Genomic DNA, 14,835 nt, shown 5'->3' with positions numbered 1-14,835 from the left:
TGCACTACAATGAAGTCTCACTGCCCCCCAGTCAAAAGGGCCATCTGAAAAAAGTGTAAAATCCAGAAAGGCAGGACAGGCCATGGAGAATTGGGAGCCTTGTTATGCTGATGGGCGGGATGTAAATTGCCAACAGCCACTCTGGAGAAGTGTATGGTGTTTCCTGAAACATCTAAAAAACAAAGCAACAGAGCCTAGGGCACTTCCACTTACAGTCCTATAGCTTAGGGAAATTAAAATCAAAAAGACACAGCCACCCCAAAGTTTGGGATGGCTCTGTTTACAAGAACCTCGTGTACAGTACAAGTTCAATATCACAGAAAGTGAAAAATGGACAAAGAAGTTGTGGTAGGTACATACAATGCAATATCACTCAGCAATGAAATCTATGTCATCAGGCCCATAGCAGCATTATGAGTGGATTCAGGTACGATGATTCTAAGTGAAATAAGTCACACAGAAAAAGAAACATCATAAGATATCACTACTACACGGAATGTAAACTTGGCTACACAGGAACTGAATTACAAAACAGAACAGGGTCTCAAATGTAGAAAACCAACTTATGCTTGCTTAAGGGAAAAGGTGAGTTGGGGTGCTGCATAAAACCAGAGATTGAAATTAGCACAGATACCGTTCCATAAGCCAAATATGTAATAGACAAGAGCTACTCCTTGCTCAACGAAGAGGACTCAACACCCCATATTAAACGTCTAAGAATATACCTGACTAGTAAGAATCTTAACACCTATGGATTTATATGTCTCCGAAAGAGAATCAATTGTGTGTACAGCGGCATAAATGCAGCAGTGATAGGATTGGTGAGGTTTGATGAGCAAATGCAGACCCTTTGAAGTCATATTGCATGGTAGCCATTCCATGGGTCTCAACTCTCCAGGTTTAAGGGATTCTTCCTTCAGCTAAAACATGCATGTGGAACCCAGAGTATGATCCACCGTGTGATCGGGAAACGTGTTCAAATGTGTCTCAGTTTTCATCCCCTGGTACTCGGGTGCAACATTCCAGACGCTTTACTAACACTCTCCCCACATGGAGAGTCAGTGCCTTTAACCTCCTGTTTGGCCCAGTTTGCAATTTCTGCGGAAGATGAACAGGAATAGGGAGAACCAATGAGAGACTAGCTGGAGGTGTCTGGACGGGCAAATTTAACTCTCAATTCCCACCAGGAAGAGGAATTAACCAAAGGCTCAGTGTGCCATGCCGGAACCACACTAGGGCCTGAAGCAATGCTGCGGTGTTGCGGCCATCTCACAAGAAAGCGAGTTGAAGAAAGGAGCTCAGGGGCACTGTAATTCACAAACCTGCAGAGATATAAATGACAGCTATCGTCCAAAAATATATTGAAGTAAGGCTGCCAAGAGGACTTGAAAGCGGGGCAGAATTGCAGGAAACCGATTTCAGGAGGTAGACTGGAATTGCATGTAAAGCATAGGAAAAGAGGCAGAACGTCCACAATGATGCACTTGGCCAAAAAGGGCGTATGCGTTTTTTCCTGAATATATTCAGGAAAAAACGCATACGCCCTTTTGGGCCAACCAAGCAAGCTTGCAAACGAAATCTGCACTACAATGAAGTCTCACTGCCCCCCGGTCAAAAGGGACATCTGAAAAAAGTGTAAAATCCAGAAAGCCAGGACAGGCCATGGAGAACTGGGAGCCTTGTTATGCTGATGGGCGGGATGTAAATTGCCAACAGCCACTCTGGAGAAGTGTATGGTGTTTCCTGAAACATCTAAAAAACAAAGCAACAGAGCCTAGGGCACTTCCACTTATGGTCCTATAGCTTAGGGAAATTAAAATCAAAAAGACACAGCCACCCCAAAGTTTGGGACGGCTCTGTTTACAAGAACCTCGTTTACGGTACAAGTTCAATATCACAGAAAGTGAAAAATGGATAAAGAAGTTGTGGTACTTACGTACAATGCAATATCAATCAGCAATGAAATCTATGTCATCAGGCCCGTAGCAGCATAATGAGTGGATTCAGGTACGATGATTCTAAGTGAGATAAGTCACACAGAAAAAGAAACATCATAAGATATCACTACTACACGGAATGTAAACTTGGCTACACAGGAACTGAATTACAAAACAGAACAGGGTCTCAAATGTAGAAAACCAACTTATGCTTGCTTAAGGGGAAAGGTGAGTTGGGGTGCTGCATAAAACCAGAGATTGAAATTAGCACAGATACCGTTCCATAAGCCAAATATGTAATAGAAAAGAGCTACTCCTTGCTCAACGAAGAGGACTCAACACCCCATATTAAACATCTAGGAATATACCTGACTAGTAAGAATCTTAAAACCTATGGATTTATGTCTCCGAAAGAGAATCAAGCGTGTGTACAGTGGCATAAGCGCAGCAGTGATAGGATTGGTGAGGTTTGATGAGCAAAAGCAGACCCTTTGAAGTCATATTGCATGGTAGCCATTCCATGGGTCTCAACTCTCCAGGTTTAAGGGATTCTTCCTTCAGCTAAAACATGCATGTGGAACCCAGAGTATGATCCACCGTGTGATCGGGAAACGTGTTCAAATGTGTCTCAGTTTTTGTCACCTGGTACTCGGGTGCAACATTCCCGACGCTTTACTAACACTCTCCCCACTTGGAGACTCAGTGCCTTTAACCTCCTCTTTGGCCCAGTTTGCAATTTCTGCGGAAAATGAACAGGAATAGGGAGAACCAATGAGAGACTAGCTGGAGGTGTCTGGATGGGCAAATTTAACTCTCATTTCCCACCAGGAAAAGGAATTAACCAAAGGCTCAGCGTGCCATGCCGGAACCACACTAGGGCCTGAAGCAATCCTGCGGTGTTGCGGCCAGCTCACAAGAAAGCGAGTTGAAGAAAGGAGCTCAGGGGCACTGTAATTCACAAACCTGCAGAGTTATAAATGACAGCTATCGTCCAAAAATATATTGAAGTAAGGCTGCCAAGAGGACTCGAAAGCGGGGCAGAATTGCAGGAATCCGATTTCAGGAGGTAGACTGGAATTGCATATAAAGCATAGGAAAAGAGACAGAATGTCCACAATGATGCACTTGGCCAAAAAGTGCGTATGCGTTTTTTCCTGAATATATTCAGGAAAAAACGCATACGCCCTTTTTGGCCAACCAAGCAAGCTTGGAAAGGAAATCTGCACTACAATGAAGTCTCACTGCCCCCCAGTCAAAAGGGCCATCTGAAAAAAGTGTAAAATCCAGAAAGGCCGGACAGGCCATGGAGAACTGGGAGCCTTGTTATGCTGATGGGCGGGAGGTAAGTTGCCAACAGCCACTCTGGAGAAGTGTATGGTGTTTCCTGAAACATCTAAAAAACAAAGCAACAGAGCCTAGGGCACTTCCACTTATGGTCCTATAGCTTAGGGAAATTAAAATCAAAAAGAAACAGCCACCCCAAAGTTTGGGACGGCTCTGTTTACAAGAACCTCGTTTACGGTACAAGTTCAATATCACAGAAAGCGAAAAATGGATAAAGAAGTTGTGGTACTTACGTACAATGCAATATCATTCAGCAATGAAACCTATGTCATTAGGCCCATAGCAGCATAATGAGTGGATTCAGGTACGATGATTCTAAGTGAGATAAGTCACACAGAAAAAGAAACATCATAAGATATCACTAATACACGGAATGTAAACTTGGCTACACAGGAACTGAATTACAAAACAGAACAAGGTCTCAAATGTAGAAAACCAACTTATGCTTGCTTAAGGGGAAAGGTGAGTTGGGGTGCTGCATAAAACCAGAGATTGAAATTAGCACAGATACCGTTCTATAAGCCAAATATGTAATAGACAAGAGCTACTCCTTGCTCAACGAACAGGACTCAACACCCCATATTAAACGTCTAAGAATATACCTGAATAGTAAGAATCTTAAAACCTATGGATTTATATGTCTCCGAAAGAGAATCAAGCGTGTGTACGGTGGCATAAGCGCAGCAGTGATAGGATTGGTTAGGTTCCGTGAGCCAATGCAGAACCTTTGAAGTCATATTGCATGGTACCCATTCCATGGGTCTCAACTCTCCAGGTTTAAGGGATTCTTCCTTCAGCTAAAACATGCATGTGGAACCCAGAGTATGATCCACCATTTGACCGGGAAACGTGTTGAAATGTGTCTCAGGTTTCGTCCCCTGGTATTCGGGTGCAACATTCCAGACGCTTTACTAACACTCTCCCCACTTGGAGAGTCAGTGCCTTTAACCTCCTGTTTCGCCCAGTTTGCAATTTCTGCGGAAGATAAACAGGAATAGGGAGAACCAATGAGAGACTAGCTGGAGGTGTCTGGACGGGCAAATTTAACTCTCATTTCCCACCAGGAAGAGGAATTAACCAAAGGCTCAGCGTGCCATGCCGGAACCACACTAGGGCCTGAAGCAATCCTGCGGTGTTGCGGCCAGCTCACAAGAAAGCGAGTTGAAGAAAGGAGCTCAGAGGCACTGTAATTCACAAACCTGCAGAGTTATAAATGACAGCTATCGTCCAAAAATATATTGAAGTAAGGCTGCCAAGAGGACTTGAAAGCGGGGCAGAATTGCAGGAAACCGATTTCAGGAGGTAGACTGGAATTGCATGTAAAACATAGGAAAAGAGGCAGAACGTCCACAATGATGCACTTGGCCAAAAAGGGCGTATGCGTTTTTTCCTGAATATATTCAGGAAAAAACGCATACGCCCTTTTTGGCCAACCAAGCAAGCTTGCAAAGGAAATCTGCACTACAATGAAGTCTCACTGCCCCCCAGTCAAAAGGGCCATCTGAAAAAAGTGTAAAATCCAGAAAGGCAGGACAGGCCATGGAGAATTGGGAGCCTTGTTATGCTGATGGGCGGGATGTAAATTGCCAACAGCCACTCTGGAGAAGTGTATGGTGTTTCCTGAAACATCTAAAAAACAAAGCAACAGAGCCTAGGGCACTTCCACTTACAGTCCTATAGCTTAGGGAAATTAAAATCAAAAAGACACAGCCACCCCAAAGTTTGGGATGGCTCTGTTTACAAGAACCTCGTTTACAGTACAAGTTCAATATCACAGAAAGTGAAAAATGGACAAAGAAGTTGTGGTAGGTACATACAATGCAATATCACTCAGCAATGAAATCTATGTCATCAGGCCCATAGCAGCATAATGAGTGGATTCAGGTACGATGATTCTAAGTGAAATAAGTCACACAGAAAAAGAAACATCATAAGATATCACTACTACACGGAATGTAAACTTGGTTACAAAGGAACTGAATTACAAAACAGAACAGGGTCTCAAATGTAGAAAACCATCTTATGCTTGCTTAAGGGGAAAGGTGAGTTGGGGTGCTGCATAAAACCAGAGATTGAAATTAGCACAGGTACCGTTCCATAAGCCAAATATGTAATAGACAAGAGCTACTCCTTGCTCAACGAAGAGGACTCAACACCCCATATTAAACGTCTAAGAATATACCTGACTAGTAAGAATCTTAACACCTATGGATTTATATGTCTCCGAAACAGAATCAAGTGTGTGTACAGCGGCATAAATGCTGCAGTGATAGGATTGGTGAGGTTCGGTGAACACATGCAGACCCTATGAAGTCATATTGCATGGTACCCATTCCATGGGTCTCAACTCTCCAGGTTTAAGGGATTCTTCCTTTAGCTAAAACATGCATGTGGCACCCAGAGTATGATCCACCTTTTGATCGGGAAACGTGTTCAAATGTCTCACTTTTCGTCCCCTGGTACTCGGGTGCAACATTCCAGACGCTTTACTAACACTCTCCCCACTTGGAGAGTCAGTGCCTTTAACCTCCTGTTTGGCCCAGTTTGCAATTTCTGCGGAAGATGAACAGGAATAGGGAGAACCAATGAGAGACTAGCTGGAGGTGTCTGGACGGGCAAATTTAACTCTCATTTCCCACCAGGAAGAGGCATTAACCAAAGGCTCAGCGTGCCATGCCGGAACCACACTAGGGCCTGAAGCAATCCTGCGGTGTTGCGGCCAGCTCACAAGAAAGCGAGTTGAAGAAAGGAGCTCAGGGGCACTGTAATTCACAAACCTGCAGAGTTATAAATGACAGCTATCGTCCAAAAATATATTGAAGTAAGCCTGCCAAGAGGACTCGAAAGCGGGGCAGAATTGCAGGAATCCGATTTCAGGAGGTAGACTGGAATTGCATGTAAAGCATAGCAAAAGAGACAGAATGTCCACAATGATGCACTTGGCCAAAAAGGGCGTATGCGTTTTTTCCTGAATATATTCAGGAAAAAACGCATACGCCCTTTTTGGCCAACAAAGCAAGCTTGCAAAGGAAATCTGCACTACAATGAAGTCTCACTGCCCCCCAGTCAAAAGGGCCATCTGAAAAAAGTGTAAAATCCAGAAAGGCCGGACAGGCCATGGAGAACTGGGAGCCTTGTTATGCTGATGGGCGGGATATAAATTGCCAACAGTCACTCTGGAGAAGTGTATGGTGTTTCCTGAAACATCTAAAAAACAAAGCAACAGAGCCTAGGGCACTTCCACTTATGGTCCTATAGCTTAGGGAAATTAAAATCAAAAAGACACAGCCACCCCAATGTTTGGGCCGGCTCTGTTTACAAGAATCTCATTTACGGTACAAGTTCAATATCGCAGAAAGGGAAAAATGGATAAAGAAGTTGTGGTACTTACGTACAATGCAATATCACTCAGGAATGAAATCTATGTCATCAGGCCCGTAGCAGCATAATGAGTGGATTCAGGTACGATGATTCTAAGTGAAATAAGTCACACAGAAAAAGAAACATCATAAGATATCACTAATACACGGAATGTAAACTTGGCTACACAGGAACTGAATTACAAAACAGAACAGGATCTCAAATGTAGAAAACCAACTTATGCTTGCTTAAGGGGAAAGGTGAGTTGGGGTGCTGCATAAAACCAGAGATTGAAATTAGCACAGATACCATTCCATAAGCCAAATAGGTAATAGACAAGAGCTACTCCTTGCTCAACGAAGTGGACTCAACACCCCATATTAAATGCCTAAGAATATACCTGACTAGTAAGAATCTTAAAACCTATGGATTTATATGTCTCCGAAAGAGAATCAAGCATGTCTACAGCGGCATAAATGCAGCAGTGATAGGATTGGTGAGGTTCGGTGAGCAAATGCAGACCCTTTGAAGTCATATTGCATGGTACCCATTCCATGGGTCTCAACTCTCCAGGTTTAAGGGATTCTTCCTTCAGGTAAAACATGCATGTGGAACCCAGAGTATGATCCACCGTGTGATCGGGAAACGTGTTCAAATGTGTCAGATTTCGTCCCCTGGTACTCGGGTGCAACATTCCAGACGCTTTACTAACACTCTCCCCACTTGGAGAGTCAGTGCCTTTAACCTCCTGTTTGGCCCAGTTTGCAATTTCTGCGGAAGATGAACAGGAATAGGGAGAACCAATGAGAGACTAGCTGGAGGTGTCTGGACGGGCAAATTTAACTCTCATTTCCCTCCAGGTAGAGGAATTAACCAAAGGCTCAGCATGCCATGCCGGAACCACACTAGGGCCTGAAGCAATCCTGCGGTGTTGCGGCCAGCTCACAAGAAAGCGAGTTGAAGAAAGGAGCTCAGAGGCACTGTAATTCACAAACCTGCAGAGTTATAAATGACAGCTATCGTCCAAAAATATATTGAAGTAAGGCTGCCAAGAGGACTCGAAAGCGGGGCAGAATTGCAGGAAACCGATTTCAGGAGGTAGACTGGAATTGCATGTAAAGCATAGGAAAAGAGGCAGAACGTCCACAATGATGCACTTGGCCAAAAAGGGCGTATGCGTTTTTTCCTGAATATATTCAGGAAAAAACACATACGCCCTTTTGGGCCAACCAAGCAAGCTTGCAAAGGAAATCTGCACTACAATGAAGTCTCACTGCCCCCCGGTCAAAAGGGCCATCTGAAAAAAGTGTAAAATCCAGAAAGGCAGGACAGGCCATGGAGAATTGGGAGCCTTGTTATGCTGATGGGCGGGATGTAAATTGCCAACAGCCACTCTGGAGAAGTGTATGGTGTTTCCTGAAACATCTAAAAAACAAAGCAACAGAGCCTAGGGCACTTCCACTTATGGTCCTATAGCTTAGGGAAATTAAAATCAAAAAGACACAGCCACCCCAAAGTTTGGGACAGCTCTGTTTACAAGAACCTCGTTTACGGTACAAGTTCAATATCACAGAAAGTGAAAAATGGACAAAGAAGTTGTGGTAGGTACATACAATGCAATATCACTCAGCAATGAAATCTATGTCATCAGGCCCATAGCAGCATAATGAGTGGATTCAGGTACGATGATTCTAAGTGAAATAAGTCACACAGAAAAAGAAACATCATAAGATATCACTACTACATGGAATGTAAACTTGGCTACACAGGAACTGAATTACAAAACAGAACAGGGTCTCAAATGTAGAAAACCAACTTATGCTTGCTTAAGGGGAAAGGTGAGTTGGGGTGCTGCATAAAACCAGATATTGAAATTAGCACAGATACCGTTCCATAAGCCAAATATATAATAGACAAGAGCTACTCCTTGCTCAACGATGTGGACTCTACACCCCATATTAAACGCCTAAGAATATACCTGACTAGTAAGAATCTTAAAACCTATGGATTTATATGTCTCCAAAAGAGAATCAAGAGTGTGTACAGCGGCATAAATGCTGCAGTGATAGGATTGGTGAGGTTCGGTGAACACATGCAGACCCTATGAAGTCATATTGCATGGTACCCATTCCATGGGTCTCAACTCTCCAGGTTTAAGGGATTCTTCCTTCAGCTAAAACATGCATGTGGATCCCAGAGTATGATCCACCGTGTGATCGGGAAACGTGTTCAAATGTCTCACTTTTCGTCCCCTGGTACTCGGGTGCAACATTCCAGACGCTTTACTAACACTCTCCCCACTTGGAGAGTCAGTGCCTTTAACCTCCTGTTTGGCCCAGTTTGCAATTTCTGCGGAAAATGAACAGGAATAGGGAGAACCAATGAGAGACTAGCTGGAGGTGTCTGGACGGGCAAATTTAACTCTCATTTCCCACCAGGAAGAGGAATTAACTAAAGGCTCAGTGTGCCATGCCGGAACCACACTAGGGCCTGAAGCAATGCTGCGGTGTTGCGGCCAGCTCACAAGAAAGCGAGTTGAAGAAAGGAGCTCAGGCGCACTGTAATTCACAAACCTGCAGAGTTAAAAATGACAGCTATCGTCCAAAAATATATTGAAGTAAGTCTGCCAAGAGGACTTGAAAGCGGGGCAGAATTGCAGGAAACCGGTTTCAGGAGGTAGACTGGAATTGCATGTAAAGCATAGGAAAAGAGGCAGAACGTCCACAATGATGCACTTGGCCAAAAAGGGCGTATGCGTTTTTTCCTGAATATATTCAGGAAAAAACGCATACGCCCTTTTTGGCCAACCAAGCAAGCTTGCAAAGGAAATCTGCAGTACAATGAAGTCTCACTGCCCCCCGGTCAAAAGGGCCATCTGAAAAAAGTGTAAAATCCAGGAGGCAGGACAGGCCATGGAGAATTGGGAGCCTTGTTATGCTGATGGGCGGGATGTAAATTGCCAACAGCCACTTTGGAGAAGTGTATGGTGTTTCCTGAAACATCTAAAAAACAAAGCAACAGAGCCTAGGGCACTTCCACTTATGGTCCTATAGCTTAGGGAAATTAAAATCAAAAAGACACAGCCACCCCAAAGTTTGGGCCGGCTCTGTTTACAAGAATCGCGTTTACGGTACAAGTTCAATATCGCAGAAAGTGAAAAATGGATAAAGAAGTTGTGGTACTTACGTACAATGCAATATCACTCAGGAATGAAATCTATGTCATCAGGCCCATAGCAGCATATTGAGTGGATTCAGGTACGATGATTCTAAGTGAAATAAGTCACACAGAAAAAGAAACATCATAAGATATCACTAATACACGGAATGTAAACTTGGCTACACAGGAACAGAATTACAAAACAGAACAGGATCTCAAATGTAGAAAACCAACTTATGCTTGCTTAAGGGGAAAGGTGAGTTGGGGTGCTGCATAAAACCAGAGATTGAAATTAGCACAGATACCATTCCATAAGCCAAATAGGTAATAGACAAGAGATACTCCTTGCTCAACGAAGTGGACTCAACACCCCATATTAAATGCCTAAGAATATACCTGACTAGTAAGAATCTTAAAACCTATGGATTTATATGTCTCCGAAAGAGAATCAAGCGTGTCTACAGCGGCATAAATGCAGCAGTGATAGGATTGGTGAGGTTTGATGAGCAAATGCAGACCCTTTGAAGTCATATTGCATGGTAGCCATTCCATGGGTCTGAACTCTCCAGGTTTAAGGGATTCTTCCTTCAGGTAAAACATGCATGTGGAACCCAGAGTATGATCCACCGTGTAATTGGGAAACGTGTTCAAATGTGTCTCAGTTTTTGTCCCCTGGTACTCGGGTGCAACATTCCAGACGCTTTACTAACACTCTCCCCACTTGGAGAGTCAGTGCCTTTAACCTCCTGTTTGGCCCAGTTTGCAATTTCTGCGGAAAATGAACAGGAATAGTGAGAACCAATGAGAGACTAGCTAGAGGTGTCTGGATGGGCAAATTTAACTCTCATTTCCAACCAGGAAGAGGAATTAACCAAAGGCTCAGCGTGCCATGCCGGAACCACACTAGGGCCTGAAGCAATCCTGTGGTGTTGCGGCCAGCTCACAAGAAAGCGAGTTGAAGAAAGGAGCTCAGGGGCACTGTAATTCACAAACCTGCAGAGTTATAAATGACAGCTATCGTCCAAAAATATATTGAAGTAAGGCTGCCAAGAGGACTCGAAATCGGGGCAGAATTGCAGGAATCCGATTTCAGGAGGTAGACTGGAATTGCATGTAAAGCATAGGAAAAGAGACAGAATGTCCACAATGATGCACTTGGCCAAAAAGGGCGTATGCGTTTTTTCCTGAATATATTCAGGAATAAACGCATACGCCCTTTTTGTCCAACCAAGCAAGCTTGCAAAGGAAATCTGCACTACAATGAAGTCTCACTGCCCCCCAGTCAAAAGGGCCATCTGAAAAAAGTGTAAAATCCAGAAAGCCCGGAGAGGCCATGGAGAATTGGGAGCCTTGTTATGCTGATGGGCGAGATGTAAATTGCCAACAGCCACTCTGGAGAAGTGTATGGTGTTTCCTGAAACATCTAAAAAACAAAGCAACAGAGCCTAGGGCACTTCCACTTATGGTCCTATAGCTTAGGGAAATTAAAATCAAAAAGACACAGCCACCCCAAAGTTTGGGACGGCTCTTTTTACAAGAACCTCATTTACGGTACAAGTTCAATATCACAGAAAGCGAAAAATGGATAAAGAAGTTGTGGTACTTACGTACAATGCAATATCACTCAGCAATGAAATCTATGTCATCAGGCCCATAGCAGCATAGTGAGTGGATTCAGTTACGATGATTCTAAGTGAGATAAGTCACACAGAAAAAGAAACATCATAAGATATCACTAATACACGGAATGTAAACTTGGCTACACAAGAACTGAATTACAAAACAGAACAGGATCTCAAATGTAGAAAACCAACTTATGCTTGCTTAAGGGGAAAGGTGAGTTGGGGTGCTGCATAAAACCAGAGATTGAAATTAGCACAGATACCGTTCCATAAGCCAAATAGGTAATAGACAAGAGCTACTCCTTGCTCAACGAAGTGGACTCAACACCCCATATTAAATGCCTAAGAATATACCTGACTAGTAAGAATCTTAAAACCTATGGATTTATATGTCTCCGAAAGAGAATCAAGCATGTCTACAGCGGCATAAATGCAGCAGTGATAGGATTGGTGAGGTTCGGTGAGCAAATGCAGACCCTTTGATGTCATATTGAATGGTACCCATTCCATGGGTCTCAACTCTCCAGGTTTAAGGGATTATTCCTTCAGCTAAAACATGCATGTGGAACCCAGAGTATGATCCACCATGTGATCGGGAAACGCGTTCAAATGTGTCTCAGTTTTCGTCACCTGGTACTCGGGTGCTACATTCCAGTCACTTTACTAAAACTCTCCCCACTTGGAGAGTCAGTGCCTTTAACCTCCTGTTTGGCCCAGTTTGCAATTTCTGCGGAAAATGAACAGGAATAGGGAGAACCAATGAGAGACTAGCTGGAGGTGCCTGTACGGGCAAATTTAACTCTCATTTCCCACCAGGAAGAGGAATTAACCAAAGGCTCAACGTGCCATGCCGGAACCACACTAGGGCCTGAAGCAATGCTGCGGTGTTGCGGCCTGCTCACAAGAAAGCGAGTTGAAGAAAGGAGCTCAGGGGCACTGTAATTCACAAACCTGCAGAGTTATAAATGACAGCTATCGTCCAAAAATATATTGAAGTAAGGCTGCCAAGAGGACTTGAATGCGGGGCAGAATTGCAGGAAACCGATTTCAGGAGGTAGACTGGAATTGCATGTAAAGCATAGGAAAAGAGGCAGAACGTCCACAATGATGCACTTGGCCAAAAAGGGCGTATGCGTTTTTTCCTGAATATATTCAGGAAAAAACGCATACGCCCTTTTGGGACAACCAAGCAAGCTTGGAAAGGAAATCTGCACTACAATGAAGTCTCACTGCCCCCCTGTCAAAAGGGCCATCTGAAAAAAGTATAAAATCCAGAAAGGCACGACAGGCCATGGAGAACTGGAAACCTTGTTATGCTGATGGGCGGGATGTAAATTGCCAACAGCCACTCTGGAGAAGTGTATGGTGTTTCCTGAAACATCTAAAAAACAAAGCAACAGAGCCTAGGGCACTTCCACTTATGGTCCTATAGCTTAGGGAAATTAAAATCAAAAAGACACAGCCACCCCAAAGTTTGGGAAGGCTCTGTTTACAAGAACCTCGTTTACGGTACAAGTTCAATATCACAGAAAGCGAAAAATGGATAAAGAAGTTGTGGTACTTACGTACAATGCAATATCACTCAGCAATGAAATCTATATCATCAGGCCCGTAGCAGCATAATGAGTGGATTCAGGTACGATGATTCTAAGTGAAATAAGTCACACAGAAAAAGAAACATCATAAGATATCACTACTACACGGAATGTAAACTTGGCTACACAGGAAGTGAATTACAAAACAGAACAGGGCCTCAAATGTAGAAAACCAACTTATGCTTGCTTAAGGGGAAAGGTGAGTTGGGGTGCTGCATAAAACCAGAGATTGAAATTAGCACAGATACCATTCCATAAGCCAAATATGTAATAGACAAGAGCTACTCCTTGCTCAACGAAGTGGACTCTACACCCCATATTAAACGTCTAAGAATATACCTGACTAGTAAGAATCTTAAAACCTATGGATTTATATGTCTCCGAAAGAGAATCAAGCGTGTGTACAGTGGCATAAGCGCAGCAGTGATAGGATTGGTGAGGTTTGGTGAGCCAATGCAGAACCTTTGAAGTCATATTGCATGGTACCCATTCCATGGGTCTCAACTCTCCAGGTTTACGGGATTCTTCCTTCAGCTAAAACATGCATGTGGATCCCAGAGTATGACCCACCGTGTGATCGGGAAACGTGTTCAAATGTGTCTCAGGTTTCGTCCCCAGGTACTCGGGTGCAACATTCCAGTCACTTTACTAACACTCTCCCAACTTGGAGAGTCAGTGCCTTTAACCTGCTGTTTGGCCCAGTTTGCAATTTTTGCGGAAGATGAACAGGAATAGGGAGAACCAATGAGAGACTAGCTGGAAGTGCCTGTACGGGCAAATTTAACTCTCATTTCCCACCAGGAAGAGGAATTAACCAAAGGCTCAGCGTGCCATGCCGGAACCACACTAAGGCCTGAAGCAATGCTGCGGTGTTGCGGCCAGCTCACAGGAAAGTGAGTTGAAGAAAGGAGCTCAGGGGCACTGTAATTCACAAACCTGCAGAGTTATAAATGACAGCTATCGTCCAAAAATATATTGAAGTAAGGCTGCCAAGAGGACTTGAAAGCGGGGCAGAATTGCAGGAAACCGATTTCAGGAGGTAGACTGGAATTGCATGTAAAGCATAGGAAAAGAGGCAGAACGTCCACAATGATGCACTTGGCCAAAAAGGGCGTATGCGTTTTCTCCTGAATATATTCAGGAAAAAACGCATACGCCCTTTTGGGCCAACCAAGCAAGCTTGCAAAGGAAATCTGCACTACAATGAAGTCTCTCTGCCCCCCGGTCAAAAGGGCCATCTGAAAAAAGTGTAAAATCCAGAAAGGCAGGACAGGCCATGGAGAACTGGGAGCCTTGTTATGCTGATGGGCGGGATGTAAATTGCCAACAGCCACTCTGGAGAAGTGTATGGTGTTTCCTGAAACATCTAAAAAACAAAGCAACAGAGCCTAGGGCACTTCCACGTATGGTCCTATAGCTTAGGGAAATTAAAATCAAAAAGACACAGCCACCCCAAAGTTTGGGACGGCTCTGTTTACAAGAACCTCGTTTACGGTACAAGTTCAATATCACAGAAAGCGAAAAATGGATAAAGAAGTTGTGGTACTTACGTACAATGCAATATCACTCAGCAATGAAATCTATGTCATCAGGCCAGTAGCAGCATAATGAGTGGATTCAGGTACGATGATTCTAAGTGAAATAAGTCACACAGAAAAAGAAACATCATAAGATATCACTACTACACGGAATGTAAACTTGGCTACACAGGAACTGAATTACAAAACAGAACAGGGTCTCAAATGTAGAAAACCAACTTATGCTTGCTTAAGGGGAAAGGTGAGTTGGGGTGCTGCATAAAACCAGAGATTGAAATTA

At 43.7% G+C, this 14,835-nt stretch overlaps 1 long non-coding RNA gene across 1 annotated transcript in view; it reads right to left on the bottom strand.

The window, feature by feature from the left end:
- LOC137203839 (uncharacterized) overlaps positions 1–14,835 on the bottom strand; it is a 783,639-nt gene that overhangs the window by 742,182 nt on the left and 26,622 nt on the right. The gene's annotated exons all lie outside the window — the stretch shown is intronic.

The sequence above is a fragment of the Pseudorca crassidens genome, chromosome 1 (genome assembly GCF_039906515.1).
Source record: "Pseudorca crassidens isolate mPseCra1 chromosome 1, mPseCra1.hap1, whole genome shotgun sequence".
Lineage (NCBI taxonomy): Eukaryota > Metazoa > Chordata > Mammalia > Artiodactyla > Delphinidae > Pseudorca > Pseudorca crassidens.
Note: the sequence above shows the minus strand (reverse complement) of the source record. Positions and strands in the feature narration are given on the sequence as shown.